This window comes from Fulmarus glacialis, unplaced genomic scaffold, assembly GCF_000690835.1.
Source record: "Fulmarus glacialis isolate BGI_N327 unplaced genomic scaffold, ASM69083v1 scaffold33074, whole genome shotgun sequence".
Lineage (NCBI taxonomy): Eukaryota > Metazoa > Chordata > Aves > Procellariiformes > Procellariidae > Fulmarus > Fulmarus glacialis.
Genome location: NW_009206660.1, coordinates 24,882 through 31,716, shown reverse-complemented (window position 1 = coordinate 31,716; position 6,835 = coordinate 24,882).

Here is a 6,835-nt window from a genome sequence, read left to right as displayed (position 1 = left end):
TGCTTGGTGCGGGCGGCTGCGTGCCTGGGGACGTGCCTTCACTGGGCTCCATCCATTTCCGTTGTGATGCAGCTGATGTCCCCGCAGCTGACGACGTTCCGCAGTTTCAGAGGGCCTCGGAGGTGGACAGCGGCATGTCTCGCAGGCCCCCGTTTCTGGTGCCGGAGCCGAGGCTGGACTGCCAGCTAACGAGCAGGATGGGGGAGCTGCTGGTGGGAGGCGGGCGTCCACATGAGAAAGGAAGCAGGCAATGGGCTGCAGAGGCATTTAGGGTGGTTAAAACACATCTTACTGTGGCTGCTGTTGTAGCTACCACTGAACAGTCCTACTCACCACCGCCCACCCTCTAATTTTCCCATTTATAGTGGTGTTAGTTCAGACAAACCCCCACCGTTTTCAATACCCTTCACACCAAACACCAGCACCTTTAAAGGTAAGAGTGTATTAGCTGACAATGTGTGCCGTTGAGAGCTGGAAGTCTTTGTAGCCAAGTGTAGGAGACCACACACATTGTTACTGCTTCCGGACTCTGATAAGTGTCCTGTGCAACCAGAATTTGTGACTTCTTGCAAGCATTAATTGATTACAGCAAGTTCTTGCTCTACTTGAATTACTTCTTAAACCACTCTTCATTTTGATAAAATGCTTACAGTTAATTTCTAGACATTTTTAAAAGTAGGTAGACTCAGAAATACTGGCTATACTGGGAGAAGACAAAATAAATTTAGAAGGAAATGCGTATGCTGTATAATTAGAGTGACAGCTATCCCTTTACTAACTAGCAATGCTCTCAGGGGTGACTGGATTTACTTTAAACCAGCAGCAAATAGAGCACTCTTTTCCAAGACTTTTCTGCCAGGAACACCTCATATCTCCATTCAACCCACTTCTTACTTAATAACCACACAAGTATATCATGCCTGGAGGAAAACTTAGTGCGTGTTGGGATTTGCATGTATTTCATGGGAAAAAAAGTAGTGGAAAAGGGAGGAGAGTGAATGAGAGGTAGGTGCATTTGCCTTCAGGACAAAGTTTCTCATTTTTCTCCTTGATTATGCAATCTAAGCTTTTCTCTTTTGCATCTTTAAAGATGGTGCTTTGTCACTGATTCCACTGTCTCTTCAACAAAATCTTCTGTTTGCGTCAGCATGGACTTCACAGGAGGGCAATAAAGCAACTATTCTTTACGTTTTAAGACACCCCCCCCCCAAAAAAAAAAAAAAAAAACCCGCTCCTGCCCAAATACCCCCAACCTATGTACCCATATTTACTTTGAAAACCAATCCTGAATTCTACATGATAACTAGGGCCCTTGGGCACAAGTGCCATCTGTACGTCAGACAGAGAAAGGAATTTATTCCTTTGAAAGCTCAGACTGGGGTCTTAGCACAGACATGGGTGTGGAGAGAAGGGAAGAGGAGCTCACACACACAGTTGATTTATTTTTTACCTACCCACAACACAGCCAGTGTGACAGATTGAGAGCCATTCTTTTTTGTCTCCCTTGCCTTGGCACAGCAAGGAACTGGGGTTAGAGCTTCTCCCCCCCTTTCCTTTAATGAGCTGATTTGATTTTTTTTGTTTTGCTTTTTAATTGTAAAACAGCCCTCTCTATTCCAGTGTCGTCCCCTCGATGGCACTCCTGTGTCCAACTTGCATGCAGATACCACATACACACACATCCTGTGCGTGAGAAAGGACAATCACTCCTGAGAAACCGCTGCCCACAACCTTGCTTTCGCTCTTCTCAAAAGTGATGAAACGTGGACCTGCTTATCATTTGAGCATCTTACCCTTTGGTTTCTGCATGTTGCTGCATATAACACACTGAGCTGTGTTTTATGTTTGAATTTAATTTACGGTAAACTGAACACACGCTAACACTTTCCCCTATAGAATATAGGTTCTATAGCTAGAAAAAAGCATCTGAATATAGTAATCACTAATATTTAGTTAGCAGCACTGCATCCACCACAACTTACCATACAGTTCGGTACAGCAGGCTAAGTATGTCTTCTCCCAGCTTTTTTTTTTAGCTGCACTTCCAATGTATTTCATTGCCTCTCAGCTCTCAGGTCGCTCTTTCTCCCCAGTTTTGAATCTGTTTCTTGACATTCACTACGTGTGAGAGGTACACGTCTCAGAAGCGCTGACGTTCCTGTGAGCCCTGTGAAAACAGCCAGCTGTGTCGGGAAGAGATACTGAAATGAGCACGTGGCTTGAGGGGAAGGCTGGCAGAACTCGGCTGATATCTGCTCTCATTGACATCACCCAGCGCATCAATCCCTACGCGAGCAGTTCTGGCAAACAAGCCAGAGCATGTGCCGTCTCCTTCCTTCAGCTAGTGTCACGGCAAGAACCTCAGACTCACGTGGGTAGGAGAAGGGCAGAAATCAGTACAAAATTGGTATCATTAGTTTCTCCTAATTTTAACTCCTCATTCTGCCATTACTACACTTCTTTTTTGAAGCCATTTAAATTTTTGCTACATTTACTGAACACCTTAAAAACTTTTTAGAATCAAAATCTGTAAACAGAAAAATAAAGGACTCAACTGACAGCAAAAAGACATTAGAACTTAAAACCTTTGCTTTAGATGAAGTAAATCCCCAAACTCAGTAATTTTAATTGCTTTTGACATCAGCTGCTCTAACAGCCACTGCAACTAATAACCAGCTTTTCAAAAGCGTTAGCAATTAACCAGGCATTGTAACTGATCACAACAGCTCATGGATAAGGCAGAAAGAGAACAGCATTATACAACAAATGTTGATGAAATCCTTACTCTAGGAGCGAGACGGAAGTCTCCTGGACAAGTCTCACCTTCCCTGCCACACTCAGAAGAGCATACCCTCTCTGCCTCTTTCAGCCCAGCTGTTGGGAATTTACCTTTAGCAATGGTGAGCTTGGACTCCCTAGAAAGGCGATCCAACATGTCAGCCACCGTTAGGCTGTACTGCAGGGGCTCTCTATGCCGAATTCCAGCCTGAACTGAACGGTGTGCTTTGTAGCTGGCAGCAGTACACGTGCAGAAGAGCACTTTAGCTTCCAGGAGGGAAAATAAATCCAGAACAGCTTTCTCAAAGCATTTTAGGGCAAGAAACGTATTTTCCAACAATGCTTACACTGTATGGTGAAGTACCTGTGGCTTTTTATAGTGTTCCAACCATTTTTAATCAAGAAAATTTAACGCTTCTTGCTATATACAGTATGCATATGGCATACTGTATGCCAGTAGCATCTCAGGCCTGAAGAAAATCACTCTAAGATGAATTGATGACAAACATGATGGAAATACTTTTTTCCTTTCTCCTGTTGCCACAAGACAGTTTGGCTTTGCCATAAGGCAAAAGCCCTTATGTGAAAACAAACCTTGGTAACTAATCTCACAGATGCAAGTCACTTGGCTGCACAGTCTGTCTCCAAAACTACTTCAAGAGGAGCTTTGCTGTGCATCGTGGTGTGGATCAGCAGTATCCTCCTCCAATATGTTTCTTTCTCCCTTTACACCAGATGAGGCCAACACACAACCACCGTGAAAAGGCATGCCAAAAATACAAAGGGTTAAAGACTTTCCAACAGGTACGCCAATATCAACAATAAATGTAAGGCCAAAAGTAATTAGAAGGAGTGACATTATTATTACTTTAAATAGCACCAAGGAAATCTCATTACTGATCAAGAATTCACAAAGCAATACTAACAAAGCTATTCACCCTATCCATTTTCATGGAAATCTCATTACTGAACAAGTATTCACAAAGCAATACTAACAAAGCTATTTACCCTATCCATTTTCATGTAGTACCTATAGTTCTTACATGATTGTCATTTGGATGTATGGTATTCTTTCCATTTCTAGTTTTCAAGATGATAAATTCAGGCATTTTTATGTATGCAGAACACTAGCAAACCACTCTGACAAACTGACAGAAAATTCAGTTCTAGAAATAAATTCAACTATTACCTGGCTGTTAACTTCAAACCATTTTTGGAACAATAAAAAGGTACAGAAAGATAGCTGGTTAGACAGATAGGAGACTGACTGGTAGGTTTCTGCAAAAATACTCACTTTTCATACCGACACACCTAAAAAGAAAATTCTAATTTTGGAGAGCGTAATAGCACTTGATACAATAGGTTTTCCTGAGAGAACTCACCACAGACCATAGTTAAGAAAGATTCAACCTCCTCTGCTTTCTGTTATTACCCAGTTACAAGCTATAGAATAAATATTTTAGAATGCTACCCCATGTTTCTGTATATTATGGGATGTACAAGGCTCTATGAGATAATGATTAAGCTGATCGCTTCTGAAGCAAGTCTATGTGATTTGAAGAAAAAAGTGTTTGATGCATTAATTAAGGACAGAAAAGAATAACACTGGTAGAGATAGGGTTCTGTACCTTGATGCTCCTTTACTTCAGAGCCCCTGTGCCACAGACAGCATTCAATTAAATAATAGTCTCAGCAATAAACAATGACAATACACAGAACACTACACAACATCACTCCTTTGGCTCAAAGTAATTCCAGTTTGTTACGGAACAGTTGTTACGCAAAATCCCCAACACATGGCTGAAAACAATAACATTCACATCCTATAGCTGAAAAGGCTAGTAACAAACTGGCAAAGGAAATTTAGATTGCACATCCCTTATGTAGTTTTATTTCTTGTGCAGTTTGAAACAACATCAGTATAACTTTGGTATTTATCTGAAAAAGGCGTAGTTGGGAGAGCAGCTGGCAGTCACTACTTGTCCAAGGTAAGCTCTGCCTGAAAAGGCATCAATTTCCAAACGTCTCCAAACAAAATAATTTGTTTGAACCAAACCCAAACAAAATAATTTGTTTTGAAATTTTTCATCTTGCAGCACACCCAAGATACAGTTGTGTTATCGTAGGGATGTTAGTAACAGTAGTAATAATAAAATCACGCTGAGAGATGATGAGGTACCATAGCAATGGTTGCAGGGAAAGTCAATATCATTTCTAAAGGGAATGCTCTGGGAAGATTAGCTTTTAGAGAACTTTCTATTGCCTGGCCTAGTCAAAGCCCTTCCAGTGGTTATATTTTTCCCTCCTGAAGCAGAGTATTATTTAAGATAATCTTTACCGTAGGAACAATCATTCTGGAACAACCTCCCCAGGGACATGGTAGAGCCCCTGTCACTGGAGGTTTTAAAGATGCAATTGGACAGGGTGCTAGATAATCTCATGTAGGTTCACTTTCCCAAAAAAGGTTGGACCAGATGATCTTTCGAGGTCCCTTCCAACCTGGGCTGTTCTACGATTATGATTTTGGACATACTGAGAGATTGGAGAGAGACATTTCTATGTGACCACCAACATGCAAGCATTTGTTGTGTGATCATTCCTTTTTAAATCAGCTAGAATCAATCATTATCAGAAAGGTAAGATGCTAACTTGCCTGATGGAATTATGCAGGTCAGTTAGCATGGGAGGGATGCTCAGCAGCGTAAGAGTGCAGAGGATCATGTTAGGATAAAGAGGCTTTGTGAGGTCAGAGGTCTTTATAATGATTGATTATCTCCATATGCAATTCTTATCAAATAGGCAATTACATGTTAAAATGACTCAGGTTGATTCAATGCATCATGAATGCTACTAGCAGTAGTATTAACATAGAGCAGCTGTACTCACTCTGCAGCTAAGGCAAAAAACGTCTTCTTCCCCACTTAAAAGCTTAATTACCATTTACATATGTCTAAACAAAACCCTGATCTTCTAGAAACTCTATGTGCAGCACTGTAACCCTCCATGTGTGTATATATATGGATTTTTTTAGATGTTAGCCATCTTTTATTTACTATAACAACTTGACCTAGGACCTCTACATTTGCTTTCCTTCCCTTTTTTTTTTCTTCTCCAAAGTACCCTGCCAAAAGATAACGTGCCTTTACCAATTAGGCGCCAAACATAGGGCAAAAAAACTTTTCAAGTACTTTCAAGTACATAAACAACATATTTCATAAATACAACCTAGCTTCCTCTTGATCAGTGCGTTTGATGTGAAGGGGAAGCATTTGTGGACAGGACAGCAGAGGAGGAACTTATCTGGCTCAAGCCAGTGGTGAAATAATCCAGGTGATAGAGGGGCATAAAACTGTACTTCTCAGGATACTGGGAGGCTAATAAAATGACAGGATCTCATGGTATTGTGTGAAAAGGATCTGAGGAAGACAGAAGGGGCTAGGGAATGAAAAATTCTCTTTCCCACACCAGTAAAAGATATTTTCTCTTTCTGATATGCATCCTTGTCCCATCAAATGTAGGTCCCTCCCATGCAGACATTTTATAGGCTTGTTGACATTTACAGAAAAGTAGCTCTGCTCCTCTGACACACAAAATCTGTAACCAGAAACCCCTTTCCACTACATGTCCTGTTGCAACTAAGCTTTGCACAGAGACTAGCATAGCGAGCCTCTGGACACTGCTATGGCACCAAGAAAACCATTTGAATTAATTTTAATATCCAGACATTTATACTTTGGAAGAATTTCTTGTAGAGATTATAAGGCATCCTTTAGGGGTCAAGTAGTCCATGTTAATACAGACTTTCAAAGCTGAAGTAATTCCTACTCATATTTTTGCTAATACATAGAACATTTTCATAAATACGATAGGCAAAGACAGGATTTTTACCACCATCAATCTATCTTCACTGTCAAACACAGCAGCTGCTTTATCCTCAGCAAAAACCTTTAGCACAGTTCTGTGGCTCAGCCTGCTGCCCCAAAGGACCTTGTTCTTCAGCCATAGCTGGAAGGACAGATTTGCCTTTCAGGATTCCAGGCAACAACTTTTTTTTTTT